The 14,004-nt window shown below is 41.6% G+C and overlaps 1 non-coding gene across 1 annotated transcript; it reads right to left on the bottom strand.

The window, feature by feature from the left end:
* Nucleotides 1–295: 295 nt before the first annotated feature.
* Nucleotides 296–402, bottom strand: LOC145071581 (small nucleolar RNA R71). The gene has a single exon (XR_013690587.1). It is a non-coding gene; the product is annotated as a small nucleolar RNA R71 (small nucleolar RNA).
* Between the last annotated feature and the right edge of the window lie 13,602 nt (nucleotides 403–14,004).

Genomic DNA, 14,004 nt, shown 5'->3' with positions numbered 1-14,004 from the left:
TGCCAATGCCACATTCGAGTTAAAGGGACATATTCTTACTGCACTTAAGGATATCCCATTCTATTGTAAGGATCATGAGGATGCTTTCAAGCATTTAGACAAGGTCAATGATATTGAGAATTATTTTAATACTCCTAATATCCCGAGGGAGACAGCTTTGCTAACGATGTTACCAGTCACTTTCAAAGGAGCTGCAAAAGACTGGTTGAAGGAACTTCCATCTAGGACAATCATCACATGGGCCCAATTGCGTGAAAAATTTCTAGATCAGTTTTGCTCACCCTCCAAAATCTCTAAACTCAAGAAGGCGATTGCCAACTTTGAGCAAAATTCGGGAGAGTCATTATACGAGGCATGGGAACGCTACAAGGGGTTGTTAAGGAATTGTCCTCAACATCACCTTAATATTCAGCAAGAGATGTCGATATTCTACGATGGGGTGAATGTCATGACTAGACATCTCCTTGATTCGCAAGGACCACTAACGAAGAAGAACCCAAATCAGGCCAAGGAGCTGATTGAAGAATTTTCAAAGCACTCTCGTGAGTATCACAACCCAGGGTGTGATGGAATAAAAGACAGTGGAGGTGCACAAACTGAAGAGATGGTTGTTGTGATGGCAATCCTTAATACTATGAATAGAGATTGACCAAAATGGACCAATCAATTCATGCAATTTGAGTTGGTTGCGAGAGATGTAGTGGCCTACATTTGACAAAAGATTGCAATATGGATGAATATGGAAACATGAAAGCTCAAGTTTTTTATTCGAGTGGGGACAAATACGATGAAGATTGGAGAAAACCAAAGAAGGAGTGGCTGCCTTACGATGAATACAAGAAGCAAAAAGAAGAGAAATTTAGGCTAACTGGCCGGGGTTTTTACCAAAGAGAGCAACCACCAGCTAAGAAGAAAGTTAATCTAGAGATCATGTTAATGAAGTTTATGGAAGCTTTAGAAAAAAGGCATGATGCTACTGATACTACAATGGAAGATCAAAGAACTATGATGAAGAATCATCATGCTATGATGACTGACCAACAATCATTATTAAAAAATCAGCAAGCTTCCATCAATAACCTTGAAGTTCAACTTGGTCAACTTAATACTTCAATAAATAAAAAGATTGTCTCCACAAGCTCCTGAAATAAAGACACAATCTCACGTCATGGCCATTGATACTGAAGAAGAAGCGATCTCTGAATTCCTAGTAGCTTTAGAAGTGGAGCCTAAGCCATCTGAACCAAAGCCTAATAAGACAAAACTCGAAAAGGAAGAATCTGCTGGAATACCCAATTCACGTCATGAGCCCGCTATACTCACATCGTGGGCTTGGTCTGAATAGAAGAATTCCATATCTGTTCCAGTTTATAACCCGCCTTTGCCATTCCCGTCTCGAGCACATCTTAGCCCACTGTAAAGGGAACATCTGGAGTTTATTCAACAAATAAAGGGTATTGCGATTAATACTCCTTTCATTGAGTCATTATCCAAAATTCCCGAATACGCCAAGTTCCTCCAAGACTTGATAGACACTCGTCCAGAATTAAGGAAGAATTCCAAGGTCATTTTAAGTGAACAAAGCTCAAGGGTTGTATTAGGAGAGTTACCTAAAAAGATGGGAGATCATGGACGCCTCACTCTTCCATGTGAGTTTGGAAATAATTTGAAGACATATGCTTTAGCCGATTCTGGGGCTAGCATAAATTTGATGCCATTTTCATTCTATCAAAAATTAAATATTTAGAAGATGAAGGCTACGAATATAACAATCCACATGGCAAACCGTTCAGTCACTTACCCCGAAGGGATAGTAGAAGACATACTAGTTAAAATTGGGAAATTTGTTTTCCCAGTTTACTTTGTAGTGATTGATATGAAAGAGGATTTGAATGTCCCCATCATTTTTTGTCGCCCTTTCCTAAATACTGCTAGGGTTGTTGCCATTGTTCGAGAATCTAAGATCACGTTGAGGGTAAGTGACGAAGAAGAAACTTTCGGACTACAAGATGGTTTCCAAGGATATGATGTTCAAGGTGAAGTGTTTAATATTGAAGATGACAATGAGCTTTCAGAATTTGAGAAACTTATAGAAGAAGAAATTCAAACAATTCAGCAAGTCAAGCGCACCAAGCCAAGAGCTTCTGTTCCACTTGTATTCGAGGTGTTTGCTTATAAAACACCAACATCTTGGGTGAGTCAGGAAAGTGATGACATGTTTAGTGATGAAGAGGAGGTCACATCAAAGGAGACTAGCCCAGTGGTGAAGGAGGAAGAGGATATTATGAAGCTTAAAGATGATGAAAAATTGAAGATTCAAGGGATCAAACGCGAGATCGAAGGAAAAGAAGTCAAGGCTAAAAAGGAGAATTCTAAAAAGGCGTATATTCTTTGAGTGCATGCTTACAAGAGGCGTTTCAAGGAGCAAAAGATCCTGGTGGTGGACTCTTCAGACGAGTCAACATAGGAGGTACAAAGTCCAACTCAAGACTCCTAAAAAAGAAGTGCTTCTCGGGAGGCAACCTGAGTTTGGTTTGTGTTTTCTTTCTTTTTCTTTTTATTTTTTTCATTTTTAGTTTTAGAAACATTGATCATATCATCCAACTTACTTTATTCATACTTAAACACTGGGAGTGGGGTCCCTAAAAATGAAGTGGTAATAATTAAGAATCTAGTTAATAGACAAACTTGAAATTAATATGTAATGACCAAAAATTTTCAACAAAATTAAAACATTTTAGCTCATTCAAAAACCATTAAGTTCATACATTATAATTTCAAAATACGTTAAAGAGTAGAGTATCTCCCAGAACCATATCATCTAAATTATAAAACATGAGGAGCAGTAAGATCATGCCTTCGCCTTGCCACGATCTCCTGAAGTACCTGAAACAATACACTGAACTATAAGCCCGAAAGCTTAGTGAGTTACCCCCACATAAACATACTCATAACATATCACAAATATAACAACCATGCATATCGGGTCTACTGTGTGACTGGTCCGCCCGCACCGGGCCTTCAGTCCAGCTGGTCTACCCTCCGAGTCTAGCCATGTACATCGAGTCTACAGTGTGATTGGTCCGCCCGCATTGGGCCTTTAATCCACCCGGTCCACTCTCTGAGTCTACAGTATGACTGGTCCGCCCACACCGGGCCTTCAGTCGGCCTGGTCCAATCTCCGAGCCTCGGCACGTCTGGTCCACCCTCTTGGGCCCATTAGCCTATCTGGACCCCTCTCTGGGCCTTCGGAATATCCGGTCCGCCCTAGGTATGTTGGCCTACAGCACAAAGCAGGACCCGCCTCAACTCAACCCTCGTCAAACAACCATGTGCACATAAAACAATTCATCACATACAATCCTTAACCAGACAAACAATCTAACATATTACATTGCATATCAGTAACATAGCAACCATCCTAAACTAGGATGTATCTATCATATCAATAACATAGTATCATCCTAACCAAGATTCTGACCTAACCGATCACTAGCATAACATTACCCTATATACCTGGTACCGACCTTAACGACGTCACTAACATAACACTATCCTAAATACCAGTATGAAATATAGCAAAGCAATAACATAACAAACAATACTCAGATTTCCATCCGATAAAGGGCCGGCCTTGGTGTCGTAGACCCTGTCGATATAGTGAGGATAACTCACCTGTAATTGCTGACTGAAAAGATAAGACCAAGCTGCTCCGACCACCAACACGAACTTCACCACAAAACACTACCAAAGAACCACTTCCATAAATACTAGAATTTCCAAAATACCCTTGGAAGCAAAAATGGTCAACTCTTGGTTAAAGTTAAGTCCTCAGTCAAATTCAACCTTCATGGTTGATTCTACTCGCCGAGTCACCCCGATGACTCGTCGAGTCCAATGATCTCTGAGTCTCATCCTGTCCAACTCACTGAGTCGACAAACGACTAACTTAATCCAAGGCTTTAACCAAAAGAGGCTGGCGTTCTGCATCCTGACTCGCCGAGTCCAAGAACAGACTCGCCGAGTCCAAGGCAATATTCAACAGACTCGCTAAGTTATTCTTCCAACTCGCCGAGTCCATGCACATGTTCATACAACTCGTCGAGTACACCCATGTGACTCGCCGAGTCTCTCCAGTTCTTAATCCATACAGAAGCTTTTTGAGCCATGCAGGGGCTCCAATCCATAGATCCACTCTTCTATAGTCTAACCTTCACATAAAGTTGCAAACTTTACGTGAAACTAAGGAGATATAAGATCAAAACACACTAGGGTTTGGGTTTTAGACAAAGGGGCTTCACCAAAAATTCAATGAATGAAACTTTATGACATTTTGGACAATCACAATTCTAGATCTGAAGTAACAACCTCAGATCTAAGCCTCTAACTCGAAATAGCTCTCAATCATACCAAAAGTGCACCAAATCTCAACTAATAATAGATATAGATGCAAAAGAGGGAAGGTAACATCTTATTAACTCCAAGATGTGCCCAAACTGAAGTAGATCCCAGATCTACACAAGCCCCTTGATGCTAGCCTCTAATGTCTCAAGCTCCTTCCACCAAATTCCTCCTCCAAGCTTCAATCTTCTCAAAAATGGAGTCTCACACGAAAATTACGGTTTTTGGAACTCTCAGGGGGTTCGGAGGTTGGGAGAAGGACATAAAGTCCTTTAAATAGGGCCCAACCCTTGGTATTAGGGTTTTCTCTCTTCAGCACCAACTCGTCAAGTCCAAGCCGTCAACTCGGCGAGCTGGCCACTTAAACCGGCGACAAAATCCCGCTCCGACTCAGCGAGTAAGGGGAGCTACTCTTCGATTCCCTTTCCTAAATTTATACTTTTGGCCATTCATTGAACATTTGAAATTTGGGGTGTTACAACTCTCCCCCTCTTAAATTAGGCTTCGCCCTCGAAGCCTACTGCTGTATACGCCGCAGAACAAACTCCTTGCACTGCAGACTTCAACTTCTCAATCAACTCATGCTCTTAGAAAACCCACTTCTACACCTCTCTTAAAATGGTTTATTCTCACGTGGCATCCTTGCCACTACTCCAAGCTGAATATCGGCCTTTCAACTCAATAGCACCACGAATTAACCACAAATCACCCGGTAATACTAACCCTTCATATCAGGGACACGCTTCCGCGCCCTGCAACGCTAGAGTCCACAAACACCCACTGAGCTCTGCCAAGACACTAATCCGACTTCCTTCGCCCAAAAATTGGTGATAACCCTAATAACTTGCAATCTAGAACGAATCATGTTCCTCCCTCTGGTTCTATCCGTTACGCTATGACAGGATACTGCATCCCTCAGCTCCCATAACCCATCAACCAAACATATTGCGTAACCACTCGCCCTGGCCCAAACAGCCTCGGGATGGAATACCAAACACACCAAGTCCAATCAATCATAGGGTCTGGTCATCCTCATGATGGAATAACCTATATTGGAATACCTCCACATACATAACTCAAGCCTACAACCATACTCGAAACCAAGGACCTTGTCCCTGCATCACCCTCGAACACTTTGGTTCGACACAACGAAGTGTACCCCACTCACGCCTCCCTATCACGATCTCTAGGTCCTTGACCTCCGACTGTAATAACCTTATACAATCGTCAGCACCGGTCCAGATTACTCCTGATTCTATTAACCTGTTGTCTCACCTTTCTCGGTCCCAATCCCCAATCCTGGACCACTATCCTCCTCCTCGTCCAAGGAAACTGAAAACACGCCTGCGCATCATCCAATATTGCCACAACCTCAATGGGCATCGAACCCTTATGTTTTTTCATATATCTGGTACAACCCCAGTGCTTACTTCTAATAGCTGAAGTACTTTCGATCATCCATTTACTCTACTGCCTCCCTTTTAGAGGACCCACACTCCTTCCAGAGCTACATACCCTTCATTTCCTGGAAGTCTACTCAACAACCCTTGTCGCACCTAAAAGTGTCATTGAGCTAAACTCCACTCTACACTATCCATGTAGAGCAACCGCTATTCTCGAACTCCCATATACTCCGAATCCAATCACATAACTAACTAGGCCCATGCATGGCCTTCAACCAACTCCATCATCATGATCAATACTTGGGGCCAGACCATATTGATTATTACCATTGCATGCCGACATATTCACTCATTCTCCTCATACCGATCCACTATCACATACAGAGTCTTCAGCATGACTGGACTGTCTTTCCAGGCCTTCAGTCTATCTGGACCACTCTCAGAACCCTTAGCATGTCTGGGCCGCCCTCCTGGGCCTTCAGCTTGTCTGGACCGTTCCCCGAGCCTTTGGCTTGACTAGTACACCTTCCGGCCTTCAGTCTATCCGGACCTCTCAAAACCGATGTACGTCGCCCTGAACCATTCTCCCAGGAATCTCTCCCATGTAGTCCGTTCTAGCCCTCTAAGGGTTCCGAACTCCCATTCCGTTCCCGGAATCCTTTTCAAGGCCTAAACTCAGGCCTTACACCGACCAACTACCTTCCCTGAAACCATGGTCTATTCCCTGCCACACTTGTCTATCACTTGCTCCAATCATGCCACAATCTCGGCTAACAACACCGATAAATCAAAACAGCTAACCAACCCACGATACTTGCTGTTTTACCGGAGAATTTTCCAATTCTCCCCACCTAGTGTAACAACTACTAACTTCTGCAAAGAAACCGGCATAACTCGATCGACCTTACTTGAATAAGTTTCCCCCTCTTCACCCGGAACTAAATCCCTTCGGAGTGAGCAACCTCCACAGGTCAATATCCCAACATCGCAAATCCCGAACTCCAAGGAAATTTGAATCTCAACAGAACACTTCTCGTAATGCAGTTGCTATTTCAAGCAACGACATCATATACCTTATGTTCCGATCACCTATCCTCTTTGATGCTAACCGACTACAACCCAGCACTACTAAGATCCTCACTCATACCATGAATCATGTGAAAAAGGCGAACATATTTACAATACCACACAAATAACAAGATAGAAACATACCCGCAGTTGTATCTGGCTCTGACCCGACCTCCTCTGTTGTAAGCCAGAAAGCATGACCCTGAGGCCTCGGAGGCTCCGCTCCACCCTGACCTCCACCCGTAATCCTCAAAGCAGGCGGTGCTGGAGCCTGCACCAGTCTTGCAACAAGCTGTGGACAGTTGACCATCAAGTGTCCAACCTGATGATAATGATATCAAATCCGCATATCCTAAGCCGGGACCGATTGACGGCAATCCCTCGCATAATGCCCTTCTTTTCCACACTTGCGACACGCACCACCGGACCTACAAACTCCGGCATGACCCTTCCCACACTTCTCACAAGTGTGGCTGCTCTGACCTCCAACCCTAGCGTCAACGGTTTCGCACCGTTTTGGCACCGGCTGCGATTGCACCGGGGTCTGCCTCTGTTCTCGCAACTGCAACTCCATCTCTACCTCCCGCCGCCTAGCGGCCTCCTGCAAATCTAACAAGGTATCACACCTATGCGTGGACATAAACTGCCTGATATCCTTCTTGAGCATACTCAGATATTGGGACATCTGAGCCTGCTCCGAAGCAAACTTCGGGAAAAACTTCACCCTTTCAGTGAACATCCTGGTGATCTCCGTCACCGACTCTGAATCCTACTTCAGTTCCAGGAAATCCTAAGCCAACCTCTCTCTCTCTCTCTCTCTCTCTCTCTTTCTCTCTCTCTCTCTCAACCCGTGGAACATAAAGAGTGCTGAACATCTCCTGAAACTGATCCAAAGTAACTGCAGCCCGCTGCACATCCAAAAAAGATCTCATAGTCAACCTCCACCAATCCTTCGCCACGAGCCTCAAATGGTTCAGAGCACACCTCACCCTTTAATCAGCAGGGCATGAACACATGAAGAAACAACCCTCCACGTCTGACAACCGTCTCATAGCAACTATCGGATCCTATACTCCATCGAAAGTAGGGGACCTCGTATTATCGATGTCCCGATACTGAAAACCTCGCCCGGTTCCTCCCCCTGCTGTTGTTATAGCCGTTGTAGCTGTCGCGGAAGCCGCCTCCATCAGAGCTGCATAACCTTCCACACCTACCCATATTTGTCTCAAGTATCACCACAACGCCCTAATCACAAACATACTAAGCAAGCACTCAACCCTCACCCCTAGGGGAATACTAAATATCTCATATTGACCTACCGGTCCCACAACTCACCCAACCATGAAACTTCCACCAACCCTGCAGCACTAGTGTATGCTAGCCATACATAACGCTGGACCCTGTAGACTTACGAATATTCAATCGTACCCTAAGCTCCCAATCAAAAAAGAACAGAACATCAGCTTAAGTCAAACATTCTCAGGCTATAAGATCTTAATTATGTATAACTGTGATGCATACACTAGATAACTACAGTAATGATGTCAATTTCGTATAAAGAGAACCCTAGGCTAGCAGGCATCATGTAATCAGACAATTCTATCATCTAATTTCTGAAGATCCCTAGCCTAGTACTAGCATGTTGTTCCAATCATATCACATAAACACTAACTTGTATGGTATTTTGGGGTAACTTACTGGCTCCAGCTGATTGTATCCTCTGCGTCCTCCTATGACTTATTTTGAAAACCTTTTGAAAACTATTTTTAAAATCTCTCCTTCATTTGAGACTGGATTCACACGAATGTTCCTCCAATTCACTCAACCCAAGGCTCTGATACCAACTTGTAACAACCAAAAATTTTCAACCAAATTAAAACCTTTTAACTTGTTCAAAAACCATTAAGTTCATACATCATATTTTAAAAATAGTTTAAACATCAGAGTATCTCCTAGAACCGTATCATATAAATTATAAAACATGAGGAGCGGTACGATCACGCCTTCGCCTTGCCACGATCTCCTGAAGTACCTGAAACAATACACTGAACTGTAAGCCCGAAAGCTTTGTGAGTTACCCCCAAAATACCAACCACACATAAACATACTCATAACATATCACAAATAGAACAGCCTTGCACATCGGGTGTACTGTGTGACTGGTCCACCCGCACCGGGCCTTCAGTCCACCTGGTCCAGACCTGTGACAACCCGAAATTTCCATTCAGTCAACCACTTCGTATCATAGGTTAATGTCGTTATTTCTTATTTTTTTTAATAAATTTAAAGTTCTTTTGATTATTTTAATATTATATTTAAACGAACGGGTTAAAGAAAGTGTCGTCTCGGGTTTTGATTTTTAGAAACCGCAAACACCTCGCGTCTTAGAAGTTCCCGGCCAAACTATTATGTTTGAGTCAAAAAATCAACCCAAAAATCCGTAAACTCATCCTTATCCATGAGTTTACTCCCCAAGTCTAGCCATTATGTGTTTACTCCCCAAATACCCAAAAGAGTAAACTCCAAAATATCCTTTCAAGTATCATCCTAGATTTTGTTCTAGATCTTCAAACTAGTAAGTGTTCTAACCATTTAAAGTTGGTTTAATACTTAATCTAGTGATTGTGCATCTTTTAATTTATGTATTTTGATTAGATTTCCAAAAACACCAAGAACACACACTAAGTGTTCTTGGACTTTTAGATCAATTCAAGCTTCCTTATGTAAGTACTTCTATCCTAGAGTCATTTAAAGCTAGCTATGCATGTTTATACCAAGGAAAAGTCCCAAGAACAACAAGATAAAGGTGTTCACGGTTTTGGGAGGTCCCAAAACCATAAACACCAAAAATAGGGCCAAAATGGTGTGTTAAGGTGCCTAGATGCTTCACAATGCCTTAGGGACTTGTCTAGATTCATCCTTGATGAGTTTAACACACAAAAAGCACCAAAACTTCCCATTTTTATGTGTTTACGGTTTGGGGATGTCCCAAAAATGTCCCATAGTTGTTCCTTATGTCTAAATCCAACCTAGACTAGTGCCATGATTGAGCTAAGGACTTGAAAACCCCCAAAATACCAAACTCATGAGTTTAAGGTAGTAAACTCATCAGTTTAAGGTAGTAAACTCATGAGTTTAAGGTAGTAAACTCATGGAGAAATGGTCCTTAGACCGTAAACTCCATTTTGGAGTGTTTTAATGCCACACAACACTTCCTAAGGCTAAATCATGAAGTAGGAATGCTTGGAATAGCTTAGAAGACTTGAATTCAACAAATGGTCAAAAGGTTAGGAGTTTACGACCGTAAACTCAAGGGGTGTTGGTCTTTAGGGAGTAAACTCATATTAGGAGTGTTCCTTGAACCCCAAACACACTAGCCTTTCCCTACAACACTTAGATGCACTCGTTAGCACTTATAACACTTATACAAAGTGTTTGGCATGTCCTAGAGTGTCTTCACTTGTTTATTAGTTGTTTAAAGACTAATTGTTTATATACATATGTCCTCATATGTAATTAGGATCTTTGTGCGTGTCTAAGTCTTCACTTGACACCAAGCACTTATCCGACACTTCCATCCGATCCACTCGCAACAGGTGAGTTCATACCCCTTTAACTAACCTTTTGAAATACTTTTAAATGTTATTAAATGCTTTATGGGGGGATACAAGTAGAATTATGCTAGTTATTATATCAATCACATGTGATTAATAAATAGCATTCAAATGATTGGCTACTCATTAGCCGTTTTACCAAACAGTTTCCTTCAAATGTTTTTCATTAACACTTTATATGTTTAAGACTCCTTATTAAACTGTACATTTACTCTGTATGTTTCACTTCAAACTCATTTACAATTGTGTTTCAAACAAATGTTTCTTTATACTTAAGTTGTTTTATCAAACCCATACTTTCAAACTGTTTTATAGATTGACATCAAGTCGATCTTTTCTTAGATAATAAAACTTATTTTATGCTTTTATATTATCAATTACATGCCTATATATGTATAGTTATATAAGAAATGTTTAAAAGACTTAGGAAGGGTATCCACCCTATTTCCTTTTCGCACTTGAGATGTGGTCTGGTGGGACATCGGGTATCCGTCCGACGGTTGTTTAAATATGTGTTATATATCAAATGTACATATATAGTCATAAAGGTCCTTCCAGTTCATCCAATGCCCTTGGGTAGCAAGGGTATACATCCATGTTCATACGTACCAGTTAAATTACTAGTAAGCTACCATATGGGTAGTTTAGGAAGATACTAGAACTATTACTAGAACACGATATCATACAGTGAGTCAGTTCATTCATGAGTCAATACTTGCTAGATAGAGAGAGAACACACATTACAACTAGTACACATAGTACATTACTATACATGCTAGATAGATAGAGAACACATGTTACAGCTAGTACATGCAGAACATTGTTGTACATTTACATAGATACATCTACATGAGTACATTTACATGAATACGTCTACATATATACGATTACATGACTACATTTACATAGATACATCTACATGAGTACATTTACATGAATACGTTCACTTATATACGCTTACATGACTACATTTACATAGATACATTTACATGAGTACACTTACAAGAATTACTAGTACATTTTATATGTATAGATTATGTTATATAATCCTCATTCTTATCTTTACCTTGTGATTCAATCACATAATCGACGAGATAGATTGGATTTAATATCTTAGTACCAAAGGATACGATGTGGGATTAACCATTCCTAGAATCTCTGTTAGCTACAGAGGTAAAAGCACATCCACAAATGTCAACGGTTGATACCATTACAGGTATACTTTAAGGGACTAACTATTCCTATACCCAGCTGTTAGCAACAGAGGTAAATGTACATCTACGGATGTCTTCAGTTAACATTGTTAGTTACCCTAGTACCAAAGGGTAATACTAAGGCTACATTCAGAACAGTCGGGTCTTGGTAGAAGGCTACATTCAGAACAGTCGGGTCTTGGTAGAAGGATACATTCAGAACAGTCGGGTCTTGGTAGAAGGCTACATTCAGAGCAGTTAGGTCTTGGTAGAAAGCTACATTCAGAGCAGTTAGGTCTTGGTAGAAGGCTACATTCATAACAGTTAGGTCTTGGTAGAAGACTCCCTTTTATAGTAGTAGGAATCATAGGGATTTCTAGGGTTTTTCAAACGTTTACATTTGTTCCATAAACATTTTCATACTTATACTAGTTTCCTTTCAAAACAATATCAATTCTTTCATTACAAGTTTTACAAATTAAGATACACTAATACTTATGATCTCACCAGCTTTAAAGTTGATACTCTCTTTCAAAATAACGTGTATCCTCAGGTCAACGATAGAAAGGTACCGATGCAAGGTTTAGAGAAGATGGAGCTCGATCAAGACTCATCTTTCATTTTGTTTATACTTTAGTGTCTATTATATTATTAATGCAATGGATGATGTTGTTGCTTGTTTACTACTTTTCATTGTTGTGATACTGTACATGATGTCCTCCGCCCCAGAACGTTTCTGCCGTTCTTGGTTTTGGGGTGTGACAGGACCGCTCGTTGGGCCTTCGAAATATCCGGTCTGCCCTGGGTTTGTTGGCCTACAACACAAAGCAGGACCCGCCTCAACAAAACCCCCATCAAACAACCATTTGCACATAAAACAATTAATCACATAAAATCCTTAACCAGATACCATCCATCCTAAAGCAGGATGTATCTAGCATATCAATAACATAGCATCATCCTAACTAGGATTCCGACCTAACCGGTCACTAGCATAACATTACCCTGTATACCGGGTATCGACCTTAACCAGGTCACTAACATAACACCATCCTAAATACCAGTATGAAATCTAGCAAAGCAATAACGTAACAAACATTACTCGGATTTCCATCCGATAAAGGGCCGACCTTGGTGTCGTAGACCCTGTCGATATAGTTAGGATAATTCACCTGCAATTTCCGTCTGAAAAGATAAGACCAAGCTGTTGTGACCACCGACACAAACTTCACCACAGAACACTACCAAAGAACCAATTCCATAAATACCGGAATTACCAAAATACCCTTGGAAGTCAAACTGGTCAACTCTTGGTCAAAGTCAAGTCCTCAGTCAAATTCAACCTTCTTGGTTGATTCTACTCGCCGAGTCACCCGATGACTCGTCGAGTTCCTATACTCAGAAACTCCGAAAATACGACTCAACTCGCCGAGTTGCCCCAAGACTCGTCGAGTCCAACGATATCTGAGTCCCATCCTGTCCAACTCACTGAGTCGCGAACCAACTCGTTTAATCCAAGGCTTTAACCAAAAGAGGTTGGGGTTCTGCGTCCTGACTCGCCGAGTCCATGAACAGACACGCCGAGTCGAAGGCAATATTCAACAGACTCGCTGAGTTGTTCTTCCAACTCGCCGAGTCCATGCACAAATGGTGCGAAGGGTATGCATTCTCGCATTGGACTTCTGTGATTTGATGTAGGGCTGTCCTTCCTTGAATTTCATTTCGGGCCACCCTGCGGACCAGGATTGGAAAGATTCTGTCTACTGAGCCCCCATTGCTCAGGTCATAAAAGCTTCGGTCTCCATCAAATGGCATGGGCTGATCTTGTCCTTGGCTCCATGTTTCCAAGCATTCTACCCAAGGAGGCATCGGGCCATGAAAAGCCGGACGAGGGTTAGGATTTGGAAAGGGAGCTGCCTGGGGTAGGTTCTCAACTTTGGGTTTGGAGTTATCATCATCTGCGAGGTTTTCAGCGTGGTGAACATTCAAAGGGATCGGATGATCATTCTCTGGTTCTTCTCCAAACCATCCAGCAATGACTTCGTTCGGAAGGTACGTGTTGTCGTGGGGATGGAGTCCATCCATGTTATCTACGCGAGAATTGGGGTAAGGAAATAAATATTAGACGAACTATCTAGATAATTATTAGAAAATCTTCATTAGTTACATCGCTATTTGTAAAGTCCATACCAGTTATATGTAATCAACACAGGATAAGCCTTCGAATAAGTGACCTTAACTCCAAATTCACAAGGAATAAGGGTAAAGCAAAAATTTCACCGATTCTAAGTCTATAACATCCTAGTTACATATAGCCTTAGTGTA

This window comes from Lactuca serriola, chromosome 8, assembly GCF_051521515.1.
Source record: "Lactuca serriola cultivar US96UC23 chromosome 8, Lser_US96UC23_V15, whole genome shotgun sequence".
NCBI classification, from domain to species: Eukaryota; Viridiplantae; Streptophyta; class Magnoliopsida; order Asterales; family Asteraceae; genus Lactuca; species Lactuca serriola.
This window is presented reverse-complemented; position numbering and strand designations above follow the sequence as displayed.